Source organism: Peromyscus californicus, unplaced genomic scaffold (assembly GCF_007827085.1).
Source record: "Peromyscus californicus insignis strain IS unplaced genomic scaffold, ASM782708v3 Scaffold_6__1_contigs__length_162567912, whole genome shotgun sequence".
NCBI lineage: Eukaryota > Metazoa > Chordata > Mammalia > Rodentia > Cricetidae > Peromyscus > Peromyscus californicus.
Window position 1 is genome coordinate 47,751,534 of NW_026294584.1, and position 25,718 is coordinate 47,777,251.

Genomic DNA, 25,718 nt, shown 5'->3' on the forward strand with positions numbered 1-25,718 from the left:
GGGGCATGCTTTTCAACCTATGTAAAACTAAGCGATGACCAGAAAATTGTGTTTTCGTCACCCCAAACATAATATGTACCCTCATACTGGTTTGTGGTTTGTTCACTAAAAATAGCATATGACCTTTGTATACCTCACCCCTGAACCCCCATAGAGAAAGTAACATAGCAGAACAAAAAAAGAATCTATTGGTTCTCCTTACCCACTAAGACTTGGCAAATAAAATACCTTGTTTTAGTTTGGTCTTACTGACTTTGGTTAGAAGATATAATTCTGATTTTCCATGATAAATAATTAAAAACTTGTATTCTCATTGAGTGTCACAACCACAAATTAAACTAAGCCAGATTCCTAAGCATTTCGTTCCTCAGAAAAAGAGTTTTTAAATGATCGTTTTACAAGGCAGCAGCAAGGCTAGAGGGACAGCTAAGCACTTGCTGATTGATTGTAAAGACCGGGGCTCCCGGCACCCATGTCAAGCAGGTCACCAAAGCCTAGCCAAGGGATCCGACACCATCTTCTGGCCTCTGTGGTACCCGTACATATTCGTGAACAAAGTCTCACACAGACATATGCACACAGATGTACACACAGAAATAAAATAAAATTTAAATCAATGTAAAGCTAACTGCACATTTTATACCATATTATCTTTCCTGCTCCTGAACTGGAATGCTCTCCCTGTGTCCTGGCTGCCTAGAAACTCAGCCATACACACACCTTTGATCTAATCCAGCTTTCCCTAACATAGACTCTAAACTGAGTTTATCCAAAGCTCTCTTCACTTTGTCACACCTGGGACTCTAGGAAGTTTTTTTTTTTTTTTTTTTTTTTTTTTTTTTTTTTTTTTTTGCTGGTGATCCTTGTCTTTCACTTGGCTTTCTCACTCTAACTTTTTGTGACGATGCCTTTAGATTTGCTAAAAGGAGACACCGCATTCAATATATAGGCCTGTAATCCGAGCTACCTGGAATGCTGAAGCAGGAACATTATGAGTTCAAGGCCAGTGTGGGCAAGATCCTGTTTCAAAATAAACGTAAAGAGAGGACTGGGTATGTTCCTCACAGTAGAGTACTTGACCAGCATACTGTAGGCTCTAGGTTCAAGACCCAGTACCACAAAAATAGATAGATGGAAGGATGGATGGATGGATGGATGGATGGATGGATGGATGGATGGATAGATAGACAGACAGACAGACAGACAGACAGACAGACAGACAGACAGATAGATAGATAGATAGATAGATAGATAGATAGATAGATAGATAGATGATAGATAAATGAAATGTTATAATAAATACACATATACATATACAGAGAGTATCTATAAAGTGCAAAAATTCGGAATTGTAGAGACCAACAGTCACCTGCAGGGGTAGTGTGCCAGGGGTCATGAAGCTCATATCTGAGGTGGAGTAGAGAACTCTTAACCAAAGCAGAAGAAAGACTTTTGAGTTGGCAGAAGGGAATCTGTGCATCATCAGAGGAAAATTCTTAATGTACTGTTTCTAAGCAAAAGACATTATTTGTACACATTTCACATTCAATTACTTTTTTTAATCAATTACCTATTTGAACAAATGAATGAATAAATCAGTCAGAATTCACTTTTGCTGCTTTTACTCTCCGCTAGCCTCACGGGAATAAAGCTACCCAGCTCTGTTCTGCTCCTTCCGGTTTTACTTCCCACACCCCAGTTCTGCCGGCGACTCTGGCTTTCTCGGGCACCTCCTTGTGTCTTCTTCAGGCCCGTGCTCATCGTCATCACACGGCCGGAGCCACCTGCTTCTGTGTCTCTTTCTCTGCGTCCCCCTGGATTCTCTGTGAGGATTGTGGATGTACAGACATTTATGTCACGGAGGAATGCGTACATCGGGGAAGGAGCTATACATTTTCAGAGCCCACTCTTTCCTACTCAAGTACAGAGAAGCTCTGGGCCTTTAAAATGTAGCCAGTAAATATGGACCAATGATAACACATGAGCAGGCACAGCTGAAAGGCATAGGTAGATTATAAATACAGATATATGTTGCACGAATCCTAATTGGTCTTGTAATAAAAACCCAGAGCCAGATATCGGGGTAAATGCTGAAAGATCAGAGGAACAAGCCAGAGCCACCTTCAACTCGCCAACTCCTAAGTGGAAAGGAGACTGAGCTCCTGTCTCCTCCCGCCTTATATTCCTTTTCTCTGCTCAGTCGTATCACTTCCTGTCTCAACTTTCCCAGTGCTGGGATTAGAGGTGTATGTGCCTCCCAAGTACTGGGAGCAAAGGCATGAGATCCCAAGTGCTGGGAGCAAAGGTGTGTGCCACCACTGCCTGGCCTCTATGGCTAACTAGTGGCTGGCTTTGCCCTCTGATTTTCAGGCAAGCTTTATTTGTTAGTGCATACCCAAAATATCATCAGAGATATATAGATAAATATGTATGCTCTGTATAAATGAAAGAACGCCAAGAGGCATCGTGATCGAAGATGGCAGGCTTAAGCAGTTACAGTCATGGGCTTTGACCTTAGGTCCTGTGGTGCCAATCCCAGACCTGTCCCTTATTGGCTGCCCACTATCAAGATGAACAGTCTTTCAAATTTTTCTGCTTGTCCCCGTGTAAAATAAGGACATTGAAAGTATCCACTTCATAGATTTTTATTGTATGAGAAGAGATAATATATGAAAGCATTCACACAATGCTTACCATTTTACATCAATAGAGATCACTATTAATTTGATTCTCTGAAACACACACACATAAAAAAAAAAACAAAATTAAAACTATAATTTTTTAATTGTTATTTTTTTACATCTCAGAGAATGCAAGCACCCTACTAGAAAGCCAGAATTTGCTCTTTTGTGATAACTGTGAGTGGGTGTGATGGGTGACAGGGTTCCTTCAGACAGAAGAGTTAAGAGTTCAAACAACTCTTCTTTCACATACAGAGGACAGGGTTCTGAGCTTTGATGTATCCCGAGAAACAACCTGCCGTGATACTTTTATCTGTGTGGAGATCTTTGGTGGCCTCACTCTGCCTGTGTCTGGCCTCCTTTCCTCCAAGCAGAGGGCAATGCTCTCACTTTTCAAGTCATGAACTCACTACATTCCCGGCATACGCTTTCCACACCCAGCGCCAGCTCCTCTCTCCATCAGAAGAAAGGCCTTCATTGTAGAATTGTTATCAGATTCCAAGGCTCAGAGACATAAATAAAGGGAAGGAAAACACGCTTAGCTGTTTTCATCATTCATACATTTTTATGGGCTTCTGAAATATCCCGATGATTAGACATTTGAAAGTAAATATTTTTACTGCTCTAGAAAAACAAGCAATTTTTAAAAATCCATTTGATCCACAAAAATCCCCTTCTAGAACGGATCATTGACATTTTTTTCCCATGATTTAATACCAAGGCCAATCGACAATTAAACTACAGACAAGTACACATAAAAACACTTATTCAGAATGTTTAGATCATGACCTTGAGTCTCAAGTACAAGTCTTTTAAAATACATTTTAAAATGTCTGAACAGAACGTTATTTTCCATTAGGAAGTTAAATGAAACATTCTTTTGAAACTGTATAAATCATTAACATAGTTACATTTGCCCAAAAATGTTCTCTTAGAAGATTGATTACTCCAGAAAGAAGCGGGGGAGGGGAGACTAGCCTTTAGTATCAAATTTTGTTTCTGCATTTTAAATCAAAATTCTTTTAGTAATTAGATTGAAAGCTATTTTTAAAACATTTCTGTAGAGTTTTATGCATGTTTTATTTTTATTTATGTGGTGTGTCCGTGTGTGTATGACACACATGTGTGTTGAGGGAGAGGAGTGCCCTCAGAGGCCAGAAGAGGATGTTGGATCCCCCAGAGCTGGAGTTATACGAGCCTGTGAGCCACCCAACTAGGTTCCTGGGAAGAAAACAGAGGTACTCTTGAAAGACAGGAAGTTGAGCCATCTTAACGGTTGAGGCATCTCTCCAGTCTCCTTGTATGCATACTGTTTAGTTTCAGTCCAACCTGAGTGTAGGGAAATGGGCAAAAAGGATAATTTCCAGTTGCGATTTGAGTGCAAACTCTCTCCCTCAGGCTTGTGCATTTGATCACTTAGTCTCTGGCTGGCGGAGCTGTTTGGAGACGGTGTAGAACCGTTTTGGACATGGAGCCTAGCTGGCGGAAGCAGAGACAGAGCAGGGCTTGAGAATGACAGACCAGCTCCACCTTTCTCTGCTTTCTGACCCCAGGAGATGAGCAGGCAGGCTCACACTCCCACTACCACAGATAGGATCTGGTTCCACTGTCTCGCCTTTTCCACCATGATGGCTCGAATTCCCTAAACCATAAGCCGGAATAAACCCTCTTCTCTTACGTTACTTTGGCCGGGCACTCTATTTGTATCTAGCCACAAACGTATGAAGTTCACATGCTCATGCCGAATTCCTGTCTTTCATTCCCCTCCCCTTTTTATAGATTGACAGTACCTTTACGCCTGTCATTTCCTAAGTCATGTGACCCGTCTAAACCAATCGGTACTAACCTAGTAATTCCTCTGATCCCGAGAGTACCCTACACTGTAGCTAGCTCAGTGAAGCATCAGAAAGTGAGGCTTTACCTAAGCAGCACGTGTTAAGCCGTAACACCAGAACTCTTGGTATAAAGGAATTGAAAGAGCCGGACAAGCTGGTCCATAACTTGATTCTCATCTGAAAAAAAAAAAAAATCTGGCATATCAGCTAGTCAAAAAGCCTTAAAACATTAGTGAATTTTTCTCTACGGTCTCTATAAATGATGCTTGTAAGGAACCAGGCCTGGATCATCTGGGCAAAGACAGAATGGTGTGATGTTTGGGTATTCAGGCGCTAAAGTCCAACAGACCTGATAGCTACTACTATTTATCTTAAAAAACTAGGTCAATGTCTCTTGCTCTTCTGTCTTTAACAATAAGTGAGAATAATAAAATCTCTCTCAGTCGTGACAGGTTTATTTATCCATGTAGAGAAATTAACGCGATAACAGACATGAATGTCCAGTGTTACTAAAATTGCATTGATGCTTTGATAATGAAGTAAAGTATTTTGGAATTTGAATATTGTGGCTTTGCTCACTGCATCTTCCCAGCAAAACTTCCTCCCTTCCGTGAGCTTGGTGTCCACTAAGATGTGTCTACGGGGGTGGGAAGAGCTAAGCCTTTTGGCTGTCCATGTCTAAGCTTGCTATACGAGAATTTCAAAATCATGTGTTGTAGTTGTGGTTAAATTTCAAAATGCTTTTATGATACATGCTTTATTTTCAGTATAATATCCATCACATTGTTCAGAAAGTCACTTTAAAAACTCAGCTCAGCAAAAAATTGTTCTTAAGCGGAAATAAGCACCAGCCAAAAATTTCATTTAATTTTTGGAAAAAGGAAACTGCCATTTGTTTACAATCAATCATGTGCCAGGTTCTGAATCACAGACCTCAGCTACATTGTCTTCAATAATTGTCAAAGCAGTCCTAAACTCCAGGCAGTGTTCTCTGGGTCTGAAAGTTCAAATAGCATTTCCACTTCATTCATCAGGGGTGCAGTTCTGCCTGCCCACCCCAGAGTTTAGAACCTTCCTCTATAACAAATGTGGCAGTGGATATTTTCATGTTTTGAAAGGTTATCGTAGCTAAAGGTCCATCACCGCTCCATCATTGCCAAACAACTTCACGCAATGGAGAAATTATTCAAGACACTTGTGTGTTGACAGGCTGAATGAACTGTTCTTCGTGGTCCCTTGGATAAGCTGCTTAACTGTGTAGACTCAGTCATTGTCCTCCTTGCCCTAAAAAACAAAAACAAAAACAAAAACAAAAAAACTCCTGTATGATTACCATGTCACAGAAATGGAGACAGAGGAGGTAAGTTTTCTTCCCCCAGCTAACCAAGGTTGTTGACTGTCTCAGAATGCCGCTGACTTTTTTCAATTTGACTGTGTTCAGAACAGAGACTCCGTCACATCATTCACAAAAGTATCAGGTGATCCTTGGCCTTGTGGACCATCTACTACAGTGGAATGTTACAATTTCATTAGGGGGCCACAGATTACTTGGAGTCTCTGACAAATACTATGGACCCTGCTCCAAAAGAAATGCCTATCCGTACCCACAAATCATGGCTGCCTACTTTTCATGGTACTGTGGAACTCTGTCCACAGACCTCCTGGCCCTATCAAGTCAATACCAAGAATCTATGATGTAGGGAATTGGGGAAAAACTTCATTTTACATGTGAAAAACCTTGAGTTTAAGGAGACTGAGCCCCTCAAGATCTCACCTGTCTACGCTGTGGCAGAGCCTGATGACACAGTATGGATAGCTGATGGCACCTTGATTTTTCTGTCTGTAAGAGGCTGTTGCTCAGGAAAATGGGGCATACTCTGGGGAAGAATTTACACTAATTTATTTCATATAGCCTTTTTTACATTTAAAAACAACTTACAGATAATATTTCTAAATAAAATTATATTAGGTCATATTATAATGAGCAAAAAAAAAAAATTAAGGTAAAATAGGTGCTGGATAAATGGCTCAGCGGTTAAGAGTGCTTGGTCCCGTCCCCAGCATGCACATCAGGTGGCCCTCAGCCACCCAAAACTCCAGATCCAGGGGCTCTGATGCTCTCTTCTGGCCACCACAGGCATTGCACACATATGGTGTTCATATAGACAAAACAACACACACACACACACACACACACACACACACACACACACACACACACACACAAATACATAAATGCATAATTCTGTTAAGTAAAAGGATAGGCCAAATGGGAGCAGCCAGCTGCTAGAAACCGAGAATCAAGCTTGAGTGAAGAAGAGGGAAAAGAAACAGAGTTTGCAGTTGGAACTCTCTTTTCACCTATTTTCAAGTCTGTTGCTTGGCGTGATTTCTTTAAACAGTCCTCCACTACAGAACTAAATTGCCAGAATGCTCTGTCCTTACCCGTTTCACAGCAACAATCAAATCCTCCAAGGGGCTTGTTTCTCTAAATATGTAAAAGGTAAGAGCTAATTGGGTTCCTCACCAGTAAATTTATCTTTCACCTCTGTTGTTACTGTCTTTGGAGGAGGGTAGAGCTAATGTGGGGCAGAAACAGACACCATCCAAAGAGTAGGAATATAATTATATGGGCTCAGGTTCAAATCCTGGCAAGGTTACCAAGTTGAAGTCCACTCATCCTCCATGACCCCATGTTATCACCTGGAAAACAGCTTCCTAATGGTCTTCTCCCACAGTGTCATGGAGGTGACAATGCCCCGACATAGAGTACACAGTCAGCACTTGCTCTTACTGTTTTCTCCATAGACTAAATATCTTCCAGGAAACTGGGCTGATTGACAGTTGCCCTCTGGGGTATCACTGAACCAGGCATTGTCCCTGTGTTGTTAACCTAGTATCTAATTGCTACTTGGTTCAAGTCTGGTTTAGCCTGCTTAAAAGTAGCTAGAGAACCATGTACGTGAAAGAAAATGTACCTTTTTGTTAAGAGTCTTTACATTGTTCAGTGGTTTGAAGTTAAGGCAATAGTAAAAAATAGTGTAGTCCCTAATACATTAGGCTTCATCTCCAGTAAATGAATCTTTGTTTATTTTCATGTATTTTCTTTATATGTTTCAAATAAATTTTGCCTTGCAAATCATAATTTGCTTTTTCACATTATATAATTTGTGGCTTCAATACTATCAAAGCAACAATTAGAAATTTCTCAGCAGTAACTATATATATTATATATATCTACATATGTGTATATATTATACTAATAAAGTTATGTGTCTGATTTTTACAATTAATTTTGAATCTTTTTATTCCAAATAACCCTTTTAACCTACTTTAATGATGAAAAAGTTGACATACCCCAAATAATAGGATATGATAGAGATGGAGGGGTTCTAACTCATTGTAATGCACACCCCTGGGACTTCATAACTTCACTTTAGAGTCAGAACATTTGTGATGCTGCTGAACCCCCTAAAGAAGGCTCTTCTCCAATGCCTTCTTTTGACTGCTCTCCCCAGAGTCCTGAATAATCCATCAAGTTAAAGCAACCTTCTGAATGAGGTCACTTGACTTGAGTGATGGCTTTGAGAGCCTTGTTGTGAGGCATTCAGAAAGATTGCCTGGAGGCTCCCAGGTAAAGATGTTAATGACTGTCCACTTGCTTGAGAGGGCTTGGAGATTTGCCTTTCTGAATGCATAGAAGCAAGGGATTCACGTGTTATCTCCAGCTAGGAACATAAGGTAAGCATGCAGTCCTATAAACAAAAAATTCTCATCCAAAGGCAGAAAAAATAAATGTAACAAAGACTATCAAGATCTTTTTTCCTCCCTTTTTTTTTTTTGACTATCAAGTTCTTTTATCAAGTCTCTTACTTTGAATTTTCTCACTGACCAGTACATCTGAGAGATCTACATTGGTGACTGTCATTTGGCCAGGTAGACACAGCAGGCAGGAATGATTGTAGAATATTCTAGAACGTTCATTAGGGGAACTCTCATTCAATTACTTGGGAATGTTCTAGGAGGTTCTTGACTTTATCATCTCTGAAGTCCAGAACAGTGCTGCAAGACAATACCCTGGGGCTTGAAGCCCTGGTGAGCTGGAAGGATGCAGCTGTAGAAATGGGTTCCCATTCATCTGGGAAGAAGGCGAAAGATGCCGTAAGCATGCTTTGTGAGTAACATCAGAGCCCGGCTCTGGCTGCCTGTGCCATGAACAGTGTTCTTTGGCAGTCTTAGAGACGTGCTTTAGCTTGTCATAACTCTGCATTAATTCCGACACCTCTGGTTTTGAGTTCTTAATTATTTATAGCAGGACTGTAGGAAAGTGTGACTTGGAACTATATGTAAATAAAGGATTTGATTAACATGTGAAATATGTAAGCTACATTCCAAGGCTTTGTTTTTAAATGTCTGAGAGAACAGCCTTGTAAATGTTTTAAAATACCTCTAGAAACATTCATTTTTATTGAAAAGCTGTCATCCCGATCAGAAGTCGATTTTTCCCTTGTTCATTTCTTTCAACACACAACTGTTTCTATGTTAGTCTGGTGAAAGTTACCAGATATGCTTGCATATTTTTCAAGGCAGTATTTCCATTAACATGCCTCATCATTTATTCTGGCCTCTTCCTCCAGATAGTCTAGATTACTGAGGTCTCTGATATTACATTGCAGGTTAGTACTGAATAACTAGTTTAAAATACAGGAGTCTAATTTCCATCCCAGCACCTCCTTACCTTACATACAGTTCCTTTGTTGGAATAAAAATCTTGATAAAGTACACACCAGCCACCATAAATAGCACCGTAAGCCTGTGCATTCGGGAGAGTCTCCAGAGAGTACGTTTTAAACCCACATTGTTTAGAATAGGAAATTTTTCTGGTGTTCATATTTTCCATCGTGAGTGACACGGATTGTCCCATGTCACACATCTTCCCTGGCTCCCATCTTCCTGTGCCACTAAGGAATCCAATTAGTAGATTCTAGAAGATGGCTAAATATGTACTTCAGATTTTTCTATGGGTGCCTTGGGAATTTCACGTACATCTTGGGGCTCTGCAAATGACACCTCTGAGAACTCACAGAACAGAATCTGCAACTACTAACAAAGGAGGCCTTTCCTTCTAGAGATGGGAGCTCACTAGTGGGCCCACTGAGAATACCCACAGTCAACTCCATCTTAGACTCCCACAGCAAACCTTGTGCCATTGGCAGGTCTTTCTGGGGAACTCAAAAGACTAATATGGGAACTAACTGAGCAGGAAGTGAGTGAGCACACAGGCGGCATGGGATGAGAGGTTATCAAGCTGGTTCCAAGACCAGGGGCATCATCGGGTCTAATTACACAGCACCTTTCCCAAGGCACTATTGGCAGCTCCAGCAGATGTGAACCTCTGCCCACTCCTTCCTTGAACGGTTCCTCTGTTTCTATAATCATAGCTGTTGTGTAAACCTTTATTTTTTTAAGTGGAGGCCTCACTTGGGGAGATGTAATGTTTCCTCTTTATTCCTCTTTCCTTGATGAATAAGAAAGGGACTACTGTTGAGGGGACTCAGCTTTGTTTTTTTTTTAAATGATGATATAGACAGAGTTGACATAAGCTTTTAATAGCCTTCAGCCCTCCTGTCTTACTATGAAAGCTAGCCATACCAATTAAATGTGTTTTCTCTGAGCCAGTATCTGCATGGTATACCCTGGCTGCTCGGGGACTGTCATCACTACAGCTGCTTGGTGGCTCCTGAACTGAACAAAATGGAGATTTTGTAAAATTAAAGACTGCAGCACGGTGGAAATTCCCAAATCTTAAGCACCTCACATCATGGGCAGCTAGATAACAATGGCGTCATTGCAGCACTATAGCAGAGCTGGACTAAGGGAGTCTAAGGGGCCAGTTTCCCTTGAGAACTGTCTCAGGATTACTGATAAGGACTGATTCTGGTGTTCTACTGGTTATCAGGTCAGAAATGAACATACTCTTGCTAGCAATCTCTGAGAAGGGGCTGGAGGTCCAAAACATTAGGCACAGACTTAGGAAGCAATAAACGAAAGAGCAGCCAGGAGATGTGTAGGGCTCTTAGCCTTAATCATAGAACTCATGTTCTCCAACTCTTACTAAAGAAAGTGACTTTTAGTTACCATGCATAACTCCAGCTCCAAGGGATCTGACGCCCTCTTCTGACCTCTGTAAGTAGCTGCACCCACATATATGCACATACCCGCACACAGACATACATGTATACACATAACTAAAATGTGTTGTTTTATGTATATGAAGTATATGAAAATAAACTTTAGGTCAAGGATGACACAAAAGAGAGTGGATACAGCTTTAGAAGACCTGAGCTTTCTCATTTACACAATTAACATCTTTTGGGTGGCTGATGATGTGAAAAAATACCACCTAATGTGTAAATGGTACCATATGACCCAGCTGTTTCTCCTCAAAGCTTATACCCAGAGAACTTCATACCCTCCCATAGACATATTTACAAACCCGTGTTTATTGCTACTTTATTTCCTACAGCAAAGAATTAGAATAAACCTAATTGTCCATCAAAAGATGAATGGATAATAAAAATTATATATACAATGCAATACTATCCAGCTCTAAAGAAAAATGAAATCACAAAACTTTCAGGAAATGGATTGAATTAGAATGTTATAGAGGTCATACAATCTCAGGGAAAAAAATACAGGTTCCCCCTTATGTGTGGAATCTAGTCAATAATATATGTTCGTATGTAAACAAATCACACATGGGTGTAGAATAACATGAAGAAAAGATAACAAGGAAGGCTAAATATTGGGGATGAGGAAGGACTGAATACAGGTAGTTATGAAAGATGATATAAAGCTAATTTTTCTCTCCCTTTTTTTTAGTTCTGTCATAGATTTTTTTCATTTTCAGTGGTGGGTAAGTGTATAAAAATATATTTGATAAAGAAAGTATGAAATCCAATGTAAAACTCCTCAACTTCCATTCTGAATGGCTACTATAACCATATATAAGTTCACTGAATTATGTTGTTTTGGAGTCTAGTTAATTGCAATATGTGGTGTTTTGTTTTGTTTTTTGCAATTTTTTAAAAATAAGAGGTTTTTTAGTTGTTTTGGTGTTTTGTTTTGTTTTAAGTGTGAAGGGTGATACCGGCAGACCTGCGTTGTGCCGAAGAGAATCGGTGATTCACTTCCATCAGATTCCTTTCTGTTTAACTGTGTGGAGAGCTGCAGATTGTGTTCTGGTGTATACTGTGTTTAAAGGAAACTAGTACTTCTCAGCCTGTTTTCTTCATCCATCTCACGGGCCCTCAGGCATTCCAGGTTGGGAGCAGAGAAAATGTTATCAAATGTCACTGCCCCTGGAGCTCCTTACTTCTCCGAAGAGCTTAGGACCCAAAAGCCATTTTGTCTTCCCTTCCCTGAAGTTTGGAATGGAGGAGCAAATTAAAGAGCCTTGAAACAGCAAGGGATATAGTGGTGCTCTTCGCAGTTATGTGTCTGTCTGAGCAGACAGCAGCAGTGAGGAGGGCTTTGCGCTTGTCCGTACCACCAATCTCCTGCCCCGGCCTCTTGTAACTGCAAATTCTCGGTCACCTTGTAGGTTCAGACCTACACAGAGGGACTGATTTCTCTCCCTGGGCCTCCCGTAACACTTTTAACTCATGCGAATTATTGCTGACAATTTTGTATTTGTTAGGTCTCAAAGAAACCCAGAACACGCCTGCTGTGGTGGCACACACCTTTAATCCCAGGCAGAGGCAGGCGGAGCTCTGTGAGTGCGAGGCTAGCTTGGTCTACAAAGTGAGTTCCAAGACAGCCCAGGCTATTACACAGAGAAACCCTGTTTCAAAAACAAACAAAAAAGAAAGAAAGAAAGAAAGAAAGAAAGAAAGAAAGAAAGAAAGAAAGAAAGAAAGAAAGAAAGGAAGGAAGGAAGGAAGGAAGGAAGGAAGGAAGAAAGAAAGAAAGAAAGAAAGAAAGAAAGAAAGAAAGAAAGAAAGCGAGGACAATGGTTAACTGGGGTGTCTATTCAGCATATCAAAGCAGACTCTGGCTGCCAGTCTCCCTACGTCCCTGCTGAGCTTCCCTTCCCTTCCCCCATCTTACCTATATAACTCAGCCATGTTGGTCCTTTTGGTCTCTTGGTCTCTTCTCTTCCTAACTTACCCTCCCCCACCCCCTCCTCTCTTGGCTGGGTTTAATCTGGACCTTTCCATGTGCCTCTGGCTAATGCTCTCCCTCATCTCTACAATAAGCCTCCACCATACCTGGGAGCAGTCATGTCCTCATTTTTTCATTCAGTTTTCATGTTTATCCATAGACCAAAGAGAAAATAGACCCTAGATCACAAACTACAACTTCTCAAGCCTAGCACAGGACACTGAATGAATACAAATATTCCGTATTTGTTTCTGTGTACGGGCAGAACTTAGATTTGCTGAGTAACTTAAGAAGAGGCAGAAATGTTAGCAGCCTTTGGGGTATCCTCAGAGGAGTAACCATCAGGGTCTTTCCTGAAGTTCCGTCAGGAACCACCTATTTGAATTCCCTAACTTTTTCTCTGGACGTACGAGGAGATGGGCAGCACTCATTCCTCGGGTTATTGTTGGACTTTGTATCTTGTAATTTTGAGCATTTGCACTCAGTTAGTTGCATTGTGGGAGCACAACAATAAGAGTAAAGGAAGAGTCTGTTTCCTTGTTTGGCTGCAGTACTTAAGCCCGGAGTGCCATTTGCAATTGGTCTATGCATTGTAAAATCAGATAATCATCAAATTGCAGGGTTCAGACCCAAGCCTCAGGAGTCCAAACTGTATAATCAGAGCTTTCTCTAATGAAAGGCCAAGCATGCGGCAGGAGCAGCAGAGTGCTTCAGCTAATCCCAGGAACACCGGGAGCAGCAGATGATGACCTCACGCTAGTCCTTACCAACTCTCTCGGAAATACAGAGTGTCTTAACGTGCGAGCCGGCTCTACAGTTTAGACTCTAAATGGTGCACTGTTTTCTAGTGTTGGGAAATTAGGATGGACCGAGGAAGAAAAGAACCAGAGGAAAAGCAATACACTAGAACTAAAACTTTAAAAAAAAAATCAAATTGTGCAGACTTTCTTCTTAGTAAGGAACTTTTTTTTTCTTCTTTTCATAAATAGTTCTACTTGTACTAAAGGGAGGGTGTTGGCTAAATTGAGTTTCTTCATTACAAAAGTATACCTTGTTTAATTCTTTAACACAAAACCTGTAATTAAAGTTAATGAGCTAGAACACTAAGGCAATGTGGGCCTTGGAGCACAATTTGAAGAGCCTCAGAATTGTGTCTGTTAATTTTTAATTTAATTTTTGATTCTTGGATCTGCTGGGAAAGAGTCAGAAGGAAAGATAATTTGGAGGTGTCCTAGAAAGGTTCGGGATTCTGCAATGCCCGGGAGAATCTCAGGTTACTCCAGTTCTCTCCTCTTTGAACCATATTTTAAAATGCTGTGTTCGGATTCCATGTCATTGGCTCTCAAATTTAAAGTTAGTGCATGCTTTTCAAAAGTATCTCCATTTTATTTTCTTTAAATTGAAAAGCTTTTCATGTGAATTCTGGCTTATAAATGAGAAAAAATAATGAATATGACTTTGTATCCAACACTCCACCCTACCCCTGCCTGGGTCCAACAAAACAAAGCAAGACAAGAGCACCTTCCTGGTCCTAGTCTATAAGTGCAAGAATAGGCTCTGGACAGATGCTCAGCAGTTAAGAGTGCGTACTGCTCTTCCATAGGACCCTAATTGAGTTCCCAGCACCCACACTGGGCCGCTGATAACTGCCTTTAACTCCAGGTTCAGTACAGTCCTGCACACACACACACACACACACACACACACACACACACACAATTAAAAGTAAAAATGCAGTCTGTAAAAGTAAAAACAAATAAATGAACAAAGAAAGTTCTCATTTGCTTTTCCTTCTTTAATAATAATAAGAGTTTGATTTTATTGCTGAGTAATTTCAAGAAAAAATGCATTCTAATGTTGAAAATCTTTCTTCTCCTAATCTCTTTCTAATCTCCTGCTGTGGGGGGCCCCCAAAAAGGCACCTAGAAATTCTGCAAAGGAGAGTTTTTGATGAATCTAACATGTGAAGTTCCAACGATACTGACGGCCCGGCCTGAAGCGAGTAGAATCCAGTTGTAATTTAGCAAATCTAAAGAAACAGGGGATGAGAAGGAGCTACCAACCAAAGCTAGGGTTGGCACTAGACATGTCAGGATACCCAGATGACAGACTTTGAGTCCCAGGATTTTCTCATTCTGGTGACATCAGAAGTCATCACTCACTGTGAGATGCGTTGGCTTGTGTCTCTCTTTGCATGGGATGAAGTATCCTTTGGGCTCACTTTTGTCCCTGTTCTGATTCCATATTGAGGAAGAAGTCTTTCTGCAGCTTCCTGGCATTATGGATTGGGAAACGAGATGATGTGGCCAGCAAATGAGCTCTGCAGGTACTGAAAAGCCAGTGCTTTTCTTCTGCCTTCATTATTGACATCATGATACACACGGCCATCTCCCTCATGTGATACACACAGCCATCTCCCTCATGTGATACACACAACCATCTCCCTCACGTGATACACACAGCCATCTCCCTCACGTGATACACACAGCCATCTCCCTCATATGATACACACAGCCATCTCCCTCACATGGTACACACAGCCATCTCCCTCACATGATACACACGGCCATCTCCCTCACATGATACACACAGCCATCTCCCTCACATGTCATCAACCATCCTCCCTGAGACCTGTACACTCTGGAACTCCTAAGATTCAGTTCCTGAAGCAGCAGAGTTTCTAGGCACCATAAAATGTTAAAGCTTGTGGTCAACTGGCCTTTTTGATGCAGTGACTATATTTTTGTCCCTCTTCAACCCAGGGAGCAAGTGTCAAATACTTATTGCCTATCTGCTGTATACTTGATACCATTGTAACCTGTATCAGGTACCAAAAACTCTTAGGCTATATCTCTGAAAGCAAAGAAGTTATTTGGTAAGAAAAAGTATGTAGAGAAGGTGAATAAATAAGCAAGGTTGCATATAGGTACACATTTATTTCTAAAGGTGCCATATTCATATATTGGCCATACGATATAATATCGTGAAATAGGACAGCACCTAACACATACAACAACACATGCAATTAAACGAAATGTCATTCATAGTAGATGAATTATGACCACAGCAACTATAGTATTCAAAACACACAGTAGACTATTTCTCTAGAAACAAATATGCTCCTGTCCAGGTCTGATTTCCAGAAAAAGAAATCAATGTTTTTCCAGACCGTATATAGTGTCAGTGGAAAAAAATCTGGATTTGATTAGAGCTATAAAAACCATGTGTCAATTTAATATCCAGATGTATAAACTGGCCACCAGAAAAAGCACTTGTGGTTATGGGAATATCTATATACTTTAAATAAAAATAGTCCTCACCAATAATGCTGCGGCTTCTTCGAAGATATAGCCCTTTCTCCTGCATTGTAATATATCCTTGGCATCCCTGTGATTAGCTCATGATTTCTTTCGCCATTTAGTTGCAGCTATATACAATAAATCTACAATGTACAGTAATCTACAATATATCACTATGACTTGGAATCAATTTCCTGTGTATGAAAGCCCTATAAACTCTCCTTTCCTAGAATCATACAAAGTAGATGACTATGAGATGATGATGATGATGATGATGATGATGATGATGATGATGATTTTCACTGGGATCAGAACCAGGGCTTTGTAACAACCATTCATTCAAGAAACTACTTTGGGCCCTACCATTTCCACTGTTTTAAAAGATGTGTTCCAAACTGGGGAGGGGTGTGCTAGAGGCACGTTCCTCTCTTGTTTAGTGTTGCGTGTGTGTTAAGGTCAGAGAACAGCTTGTGAGAGTTGGTTCTCTCTTTCCATTGCATGGATTCCAGGGATAGAACTCAGGTTGTCAGGTGACAGGCACGTTTATCCACTGAGCCATCTGTCCAGACCAGTGGTCCTTTTAAGACAGAAACTTTTCTCTCCAAAGTGGGAAAGAGTAAGAAAGGGGAAGGGAGAGTCAAAGGAAATTATGCCTAACATGCAATATATACCTGTAAGGAAAATTTAAGTGAAAATAAATAAAATTTCAATCACAAAAGGAAAGTAATGTAACTGGTTAAAACCTCCAGATTTAAAACAACAACAAACCAGCCTTAGTGAGAAATCTTTTTTTTTTTAAAGATTTATTTATTTATTATGTATACAGTATTCTGCCTGCACATATGTCTGCAGGCCAGAAGAGGGCACCAGATCTCATTACAGATGGTTGTGAGCCACCATGTGGTTGCTGGGAATTGAACTCAGGACCTCTGGAAGAGCAGTCAGTGCTCTTAACCTCTGAGCCATCTCTCCAGCCCTAGTGAGAAATCTTAATTGGTGCAAAAGAGTTTAAACAGAAAATCGGAGCCTTGAAGCAAGTTAGCATGAAAGGCTGATTCCTACATTGCCACGTAAGTATTTCTCAAGTACATACAAACAGGAGTGGTCCCAAGCTTCACGCTCTCTCCTCCTAGGGTGAACAGTGACAAAGAAATAAAGTCCAACCCAGGAAGACTTCATGGAGCAGACAGCCAGATACTGCTTCTTCGAAGATTGCTAGAACACAGAGAAATGGTGGCTGAGGAACGTGCTGTTCTAGATGGGATGCCTCTGTGATTATGGGGGTGTGGGCAGGAAATTATCCCATTTCAACCTCTAGCTATACCCTCTGGTGGTTCTCATGGTGACCCTATGGAGTGGGGCAAGAGATAGGTACCCAAGAAGAGAAAGAGATTAGCTCTGGCAGAGGTCACAGGAAACCACCAGATCTGGGGAGAAGAGGTGGCGCTGGGTGGGAAGGATGAAGGTATTGTATGAGGGACTGACAAGGGCACTAAGTTTTTGAAACAAGTCTCTGAAGTTACATCACCCACACTGTGCATGCTTGTTATAGTGTTTTTAATTCATGTTAGCTTGTCTAACCTCAGAAGAAGATGTGAATTAGAAGGTAAAGGGGGGCTGGAGAGATGACTCAGTGGTTAAGAGCACTGACTATTCTTCCAGAAGATCCAGACTCAATTCCCGCCATCCACATGGCAGCTAAGAACTGTCTGTAACTCCAAGATTTGACCCCCTCACACAGACCTACATGCAGACAAAACAACAATGTACATAAAATAAAAATAAATTATTTTTAAAGAAAAAAAAGTAAAGAGTTCTTAGAGTTGCTATTCTCGTCTCCTCTAGAGAGTCTGCTCATAGAGGAATAGAGTCGTTTTAAATAATATAACTCTTAGTATCTCTTGCTGATGCAGGAAATCTGCCTTACCTACAATTAAAAAAAAAATGTTTCTCTGTTCTCGGGCGTCTGTGGTGGACTGGTTCACACAAGCTTGTGAATGCCATGTGGGACTACTGTGAGTCATCACTATGGATCCTGTTGATGGTCCTTGCCTCCCTCTTCCAGAAAGTCACTTGCAGAGGATTCTCCATGATCACAGAGCCCACCCAGAGCCTGTAGACCAAAAGCTGGAACTCATGCCCTGTGTTATATACAACCTTTGGAGGCACCAAAGAGGCCCTGAGTTCTTCTTGGTCCTCCTGAATTCTAAAACCATCCAAGTGGAAACAGAATTAAGGATAGCAGCTTGGTGTCACCTAGGCATCCAAACCTGGCCTACACTCAGACACATGTCGTGCGAACAATTCTGCAGTCACCATTCTTTGGGCACAGACATGCTGCACTGGGGCTGGGATAAGGCCAAAGAGAGTGAAAAGAAAACTGGAGATGTAGCTCAGTGATAGAATGCTTTGCAAGGCCCTGGGTTCAATCCCCAGGACCATCACAAAACTGAGTTTCTTAAATTGTTATTGTTGCCTCTCAAGTGGGTAGATTTCTGTGTAAAATAAGCAGATCCGTGTGCCTCCGCGTGTATGCACGTGTATGTATACGCATGAGTACGTGGGGGCGGGGTGCAACTGTGTTCATGAGAAGGCATGCACATGCACAAGTATGTGTGTGTGTTCCGTGCATTAAAGCAATGGACACAACACTCCCACATACCTCTTTTCCCTGGGGAATTGTTTCAACATAGAAGCTGTTCCTAAACAACCATTGCAGACTAGGAAGTCTGGAACAGATCATATGGCCCAGGCTCCTACCTCCGTGAAGTAAAGTTATTTTGTAAATCATATTTTATTAATAAGGACCACCCTGTGGTGGGAGCTGTTCCTTTTGACCATGCTGACCTTCCCAACCCAAATGTTTCTCTTTGATGAAACATTAAACAATAGAATGTGCAAACATGAAAGTAGCTATGAGCAATCTGAAGATTAGTTTCCTCTGGTTGGGGTCCTGACATATCATCTTATGTGTGATGCCTACTGTCCTGCTGAATGATGACTAATGGAGTTAATGGTGGAGGTGGATGGTCCTTAGGTCAGCTCTCAGCCATACCAGTTCTGTAGGCTGGGCCCTCTCTGGCAACTACCAAATCACACATGCCTGCACAGAACATATGCCCACCCTCCCAGCTGATTCTGCAACTTTGCCCCCTCCACCCCAGCCACTGGCTCTCTGATGACCACTGGAAACTAATGCCCACCCCATCTCTGCTTTGAGTTTCCTACTGTCTTATCTTTCTGCCTCACTCTGCCTTCTGTCTGCCCATGATTGACCTCTGTGCTCTTTTTGGTCTTTGCCGTTGTCTCATCCAGGTTCCAGACTCTCTTTTCTCTTCGCTATTCCCATTTTTATGCCTCATGGGGTAGCACAATATGACACCAGTGAGTTTCACCATTGGGTACTTAAGACAGACAGACATTCCCTCCATGTTAAAAGCAGGAGGCCAGCTTGAGACTATTCACATGGTTTTCCTTTCCCTGTCTCTACAACTACAGAAATAATTGGGTGGATATTCTTTCTACAATTGTTCGTTAGCAGACCTTCAGTACATAAAAGTTATGTATGAGCAAAAGAATGACTACATTCTAGCTTCCCAACCCCCCAGTAATGGTAAGGAGAGACAGACAAACAGAGACCGAGACTATTAGCTTTTAAAAAAATCACAATTTTTTTTTTAAATCTCTAGGCCATTGCATTTTATAAGCCTATTGTGGATGTGTCAAAACTATACTTGCCACTCCACAGAACTGGAATGTGTAGGGATGGGAGGAATCAAGAGCTAAAATGGACTTCCAAGATTAAATGTGTCTCATCCGCAAATAGACTAGTTCTCTGTATTAATGCTGTGACACATAGCTACAGGTGGGCTGACTTTAAGCACCTAGGACTCACCATCCTCAGGCCTATAGACATTTGACACAGATCCCAGTAGGCTAAATCTAGGTGTTGGCTCACAGCATTCTTTCTGGAGGCTGTAGGGAGAATCCATTTCCTGCCTCTGCGCATGCCCAGAGGCTATCACATTCCTAGCCTTTTTCCCTCCTTCCTCCAAAGCCAGCATCCGGGCTCCTTGTCCCCTTTCTCCTATAGTCCTAGATCCCTGTGAGCTCAAGCAGAAAGCCTTCTCTGTTTTTAAGCCCCATGTGATGAGATTGAGCACATCTTGATATACCAGAGTAACCGTCCCTTTTCCGCACCCACCCTTGAATCACATCTGTAAACTAACTTTGTAAGATGCAAGTATGAAAGATAACCTATTGTCAGGTTCTGGAAATTGGAGAGTGAGGTGTGGACATCTGTGGGGGCGGGGGAGGGGGGAACTGTTCTGCCTATGACAGCAAGTCCCTGAGTTCTATAAGCAGTAAAAGAGAATAAATGAACAAAATTAGGTAGGAAGGAGAGCAGCAGAATGCCTCAACACACATTTACATGCCGGCTCTGGAGAGGCAATGCGACAGGCCTGTAATGCTACCCATCTCGTGTAAAGGTAGACACATGTCACAGTTTGTACGAGTGTCTGCCCTTTAGTGAATATGTTGAGTGATAAAATGTATGGTTGGCAAAACACATGTATAGGAGTAATTAACTTGGAAGTTTACTGAATTACACTTACCAACTGTGGCCCTGAGGACAGCCTAGGGAGCAAGCAGGAAAGCGTGCTCTCACTAGTTGGAATGAGGAGGAGATTTAGCTTAACTGAATCAAAACTGCGGTGAGATGCGCATGCGAGAAGTAAGGTAGCTCCGTTCTCTGATTCCGTTTGCCAGTGTTCTTGTCTGTGTGGGGCGTGAAACCGTCCATCAGAGACCTCTACAAAGCCCCTCAAGGACAATTGCTTCTGCTATTTGCCCCAAGAGTAAGGGAGCCCTTTGAGACAGTTGCCCTCCAATCCCAGTACCTTCGCTGCTATCGGAGATGAGGAAATGTATGCATACTGCAAGCCAAGATGGGGTGTCATCTCCAGATACAGTCAACACCACCCTCTCCTCAGGAGCTGGAGTTTGGCAGCTTTCCAAGCTGTCCGTGACCAGCCTCCTCTGCCAGACTTGGTGATGAGATCACCATCAGAGTGCCACCAATGCAGAAGGGCCTGCTGTTCTGGCATGCTCCCAGGTCGACTACTGCCCTCCTCTCTCAGGAGAGTGCAAACACGGGACACCCTGTCACCCTGTAAGGTCCGCCCATCACTGAGCGAGACCCTGACTCTTCCTCCTTTGTGTGTGGCTTCATTTTTCTGTCATGCATCTTTGCCTGGATAAAAGAGATGGGGGGGTGCGGTCCTCAGATTTGATTTCTCGGTGGGAACTGTTTGCTTTGGAAGCCACCTACGCCAATGCTAATTGAGAACAGAGCTCAGAATGAGGGCCTGAGAACGGCACTGGATGAACTTTTTGGTGGGCTGATTTCTGTTCATCTTGTCAGAACTGGGCTGTGAGTACATGCCATAATAGCAGGATCCACTGTTTCCCAAAGGCTGTGCACAGCAGCAGGTTTTCCCTTTGACTTGCTACCTAGCACAAATTAGTTATTTACTTCTAAGAGTTAAGCATATAAAGTCTTCATTAAGAAAGCTCCAAGTCAAACCTGGCCCCCACGGGCCAGCAATTTAGAGTCTGCAACTTTCCAAGCAGTCTGTATCCTCCAGGTCGAAATTTGATGGGCTTCTATTAGAGAGATTACAGTAAAAAATAACAATCAGCTCTCAGATGATCCTGTGTGGAGGGGAAGGGTGGGGAGGAGTAGATTTGGCTGAGGACAAGCCCAGACTTTCGTCACCGGGACAGACCCAAGTGTTAACACAAAGGGAAGACAGGAGCATCCTGCACAGCGCATTTCGGCCACAGATAATATGGCCTGTGCTCTGGCCCAGCCCATGCTCTGACCTCCAGGCCAGGTCCCCTACCTCAGCCACTCGTGCTCTGACCAGCTGCGGACATGCTTAGCGGATCCGGGTCCCAGGGAAGGCGCTGCCTGGCCACGCTCTCTCAGTGAGTTCTGCACTCTGCTTCTTCAGCTTCTCTTCTCTTTCTTTTTTTTATTTTTTTCCTCCAACAAAAGAATTTTTTTTTTTTAAATTGTGGGAGTGGGGAAAAGAGAGACCGAGGAGAGAGAAGGAGAGGAAGGCGGGGAGTGTGTAAAAACTTCGTAATTTCAACTGCTGCGGGAGTGGTTTGGAGTCACTGGTTTTCTGGTTTTCTTCATTTCCATGTTCATGGTGCCTTAGCCGGGGTTTTTACCTAGGACATGGGTTTCTCTCTTCCAAACCCAGGCCACAGGGCATTGTGCTGCTAAAGATCTGCTGTTAATTTAGACCTGAGCCCTCCACCTCAGAGTCATCATTTACAGAACTCAGAGATTTCCCTAAGCCGGGGTTGCCCAATCCCTAAAGTAAACAGCCCAGAGCCCCCAGCACACTGACCATCTGACTGGGCCAGAACAAGCCCCAGAGCATATGCTATTGATCAGGGGACTGTTCGGATAACAGGGGGCTCGGAGCCTTTAGGATTATGAAATCCTGGAATGTGAAAGTGAGAAGGGGCCTCTGGGATCCTTCGGGGTGATGCTGCCTTTCTACAGACAAGGAGCCCAGAGAGAGAACTCAGCTTACCCAAGCCAGGCCCTTTGCACACTGCCTTCTGTGAGGTTTGAAAACCCTACCGGGTCTTGGGAAGAGGGAGTGTGGAAGAGTAAGGGCACCCAATGGCCTTGCGATGAGTTTTCCCTATTTCTGAGAGTTTGGGCCCCATTCAGGAGCACGGTCACCGTTCCAGTTGTCCCAGAGTTTGCAACAGTTGGTCAGATAAATAGAAGAGCTTGGTGGGGTCCTTAAAAATGAGACCCCCGATACACCCACAGTTTTGCAGGTTTCTTGGTTAACCAGTTTTTGTAAATTGGTCACTCAAATGGAAGAGTTCAGAGGGACCTGGGAGGTTGTCTCTATAGTTCAGTGCTTGTTAAACTTAAAAAAAAAAAAAAAGAATCTTTTAAAGAGTCCTATTATGTAACAATGGTGTTCTGGCAAAGTGAGTGTGATCTAAAGTCCTGAATCCCCATTACACTGTCCCGTCACAGCCCATTGGGCATCTCTACCCCACTCTCCTTCCTGCCTCCTACCCAGGTCCAAGCATCTCTCTTAAAGCTTCCTTGGTATCCTAGGAGTCCCTAGAAAGGCTCAGGAACCACCAATCCTTCCCGATGCCTTGATTACAGATGACGAACCAAAGGCACATGGAGGTGGAGGCCTCGTCCAGCCCCCACAGCTGGTAGGCAGGCAGCAGAGTCTGGGGTGCTATGGGAAGGCTTCCTCCCTCCTTCCCCTGCCCCACCACTCTCCCTTTCACACCTGGTCTGCCCCTCACCCCTCCAGCATGCCTGTGGTTCTAGCAATTTACTTTCTCCATGCTTCTCTCTCTTCTACTCTGTCACTTCCTGACTTCCTGGTCTTGCACCCGGATGATGGAGATTTCCGTCCATCTGGTCCGTGGCCTCGCTCTCCTCTGCCCGTCCAGGCCCCATCCTAGCCCATCTTCATCGGGGAGGCTGCTGGAGTCCACTTTCCCTAACACAGCGAAGTTTTCCTTCTCATTGGGAGCGCTCCTGCTCCAGCCAAAGTAGATTGCTTGTTGCCTCCCAAACCGGTGCTTGCCTGCTGCCCCTGTCTCGCCACACATTTGCTGCCGCCCCCACTAAGCATCCCTCCTTCCTCTGTTCTCTCCACTCTAACAACCCATGTGCATCCTTCTGTTGTTAGCCTGGTATCCAAGGCAGTGGACAACGCGTCAGTCTTCTGATAGTAGTTCATTTGATGGTAGGAGCTATTTTGAATCTCCAGCACCCAACCCAGGATGGTGCTAATACTGATTTACACACACACACACACACACACACACACACACACACACACACACACATCACACACACACATATACACACATACACACACACATACACACTACACTACACACCACACACCACACACACACATACACACACCACATACACACACACATACCACACATATACACACCACACACACACCACACCACACACACACATACACACACCACATACACACACACACACACACACACACACACACACACACACACACACACACACTGATATGGATTCATAGACAAACATATCCTTTAAGTTTTCCATTATGGAAAAAATCCAACTACTCCATTGTTTATTTCCATCATTTGAATGTGTATAAGGCCTCCGGACATTTTGCTTTGTAAGAATTATTAGACTAAATGCTAAAGCAGGTGCTCAACCCAATGAACTAGAAATTCCTGTCCATTTCTATCAGCTCATTTATCTCAGTTCCATCACCTACGGTGCAAGATTAGCACTGATCTTTTTTTTTAAGAGGTGCATTAAAATTCCTGAAGACCAGAACTACGCAAGGGCCGTGGTATTTTCTGGAGCAGGTGTGAATGGTTATCCAGTTCTACAGATTCTGCGCTGTGTTGAAATTGTCCCCAGGAGTTTAGTGACACATTCTGTCCCTTTCAGCTCCGTCTCTCCCCTGCTGCTTCTGATCATGTTCCCAAAGTTCATGAAATGTACTTCAGTCAAGAGTGGGGGTTTCCCAGAAGTATTGATTTTAGTCCAATAAGAGTTGTATTTTGTATTGACTTTCAGGATGAAAGTTCAAAGTTTGGTTTTTGTGTGACAAATGGACAGACGGACTTAAAGCCGTGGAACCAGGGACATGGGGAAATGGTGTAGTCCATCCTACTGCTGTCTGAGGGAAATAATCTGAAAACATTGCAGTGAATTAGTAAATGACTGGCATCATTTTATAAGACTTTTTAGAAATGACAGAACAAATTGTACCCAGAAATGTCATTGTTAATAGTACTGGGGGGCTGGGGAGATGGCTCCATGGTTAAAAACACTGGCCGCTCTTTCAGAGGACCTTGGTTTGATTCCCAGCACCCACATGCTAGCTCACAGTGGTCTGTAGCTCCAGTTCCACGGGATTCAAAGTCCTCGCCTCTCCTGGGCACCAGGATGCACATGGTACACAGACCTGCTTGCAGGTAAAACACCTGTATACATTAAAAAATTAAATAAAGAAATAAAAATGGATAAGAACGCCTGTTTCACCCACTGTCTCCTGGGAATATAACATTTTGATTTCCCAATAGTATGGCTTTCCTAATAATAACAGAAACTATCTCTTTCCTCTCTTATAAACGATATTACAGTACATTGAAAATAATTTCCAATTTCTGGGCATTGTCATCTTCGGCGTCATTCTTAGACATGCTGTAAAACAGTGATGCCCACCCCCAAATGTGCCCTCCACCACTCTGGATTGCTGTTGTTGCCTTTTCTAGTAGCTGGCAGTCCACTTGCTTCTCATGTCCCAATCTGCTCTGCAGAAGCCCGGGGTATCAGGAAAACCATAGGTTAAAGAGACCAGAGTGAAAGTTAACAGTCCAATAGCAATGGCCTTTTCTCTTACAAAGAAAGGGCATGTACAATTTGTGACGGTTGCTTTGTATTACAAACTAGATTTTAATACATATATGTATGTGTGTGTATCATATCACATATATCATATATATCACATGAGATATATATATATATATATATATATATATATATCTTATCTTTAAAAAAACTTTTATTTGGAGTGTGTGTGTGTGAGAGAGAGAGAGAGAGAGTGATATGATGTGTGTAAGTCCAGGTGTATACATGGAGGTCAGAGGATAACCTTCGGGAG

At 42.5% G+C, this 25,718-nt stretch overlaps 1 protein-coding gene and 1 long non-coding RNA gene across 10 annotated transcripts in view; one reads left to right on the forward strand and one right to left on the reverse strand.

The window, feature by feature from the left end:
* The window catches only part of Cald1 (caldesmon 1), a 189,862-nt gene that overhangs the window by 93,040 nt on the left and 71,104 nt on the right, over positions 1-25,718 (forward strand). Inside the window, exon 1 of one of the 9 annotated variants that reach the window (XR_008214578.1) lies at positions 21,709-21,969. The exons of the other annotated variants lie outside the window; for them this stretch is intronic. The gene's annotated coding sequence lies outside the window, so the exon portion shown is untranslated. Of the gene's footprint in view, positions 1-21,708; positions 21,970-25,718 lie in introns of those variants that run through there. 9 annotated transcript variants of the gene reach the window in all.
* Positions 1,640-21,988, reverse strand: LOC128099853 (uncharacterized). The gene is made up of 3 exons (XR_008214579.1): positions 21,885-21,988; positions 6,291-6,393; positions 1,640-5,800 (listed from the first exon to the last, which is right to left on the reverse strand). It is a non-coding gene; the product is annotated as an uncharacterized LOC128099853 (long non-coding RNA).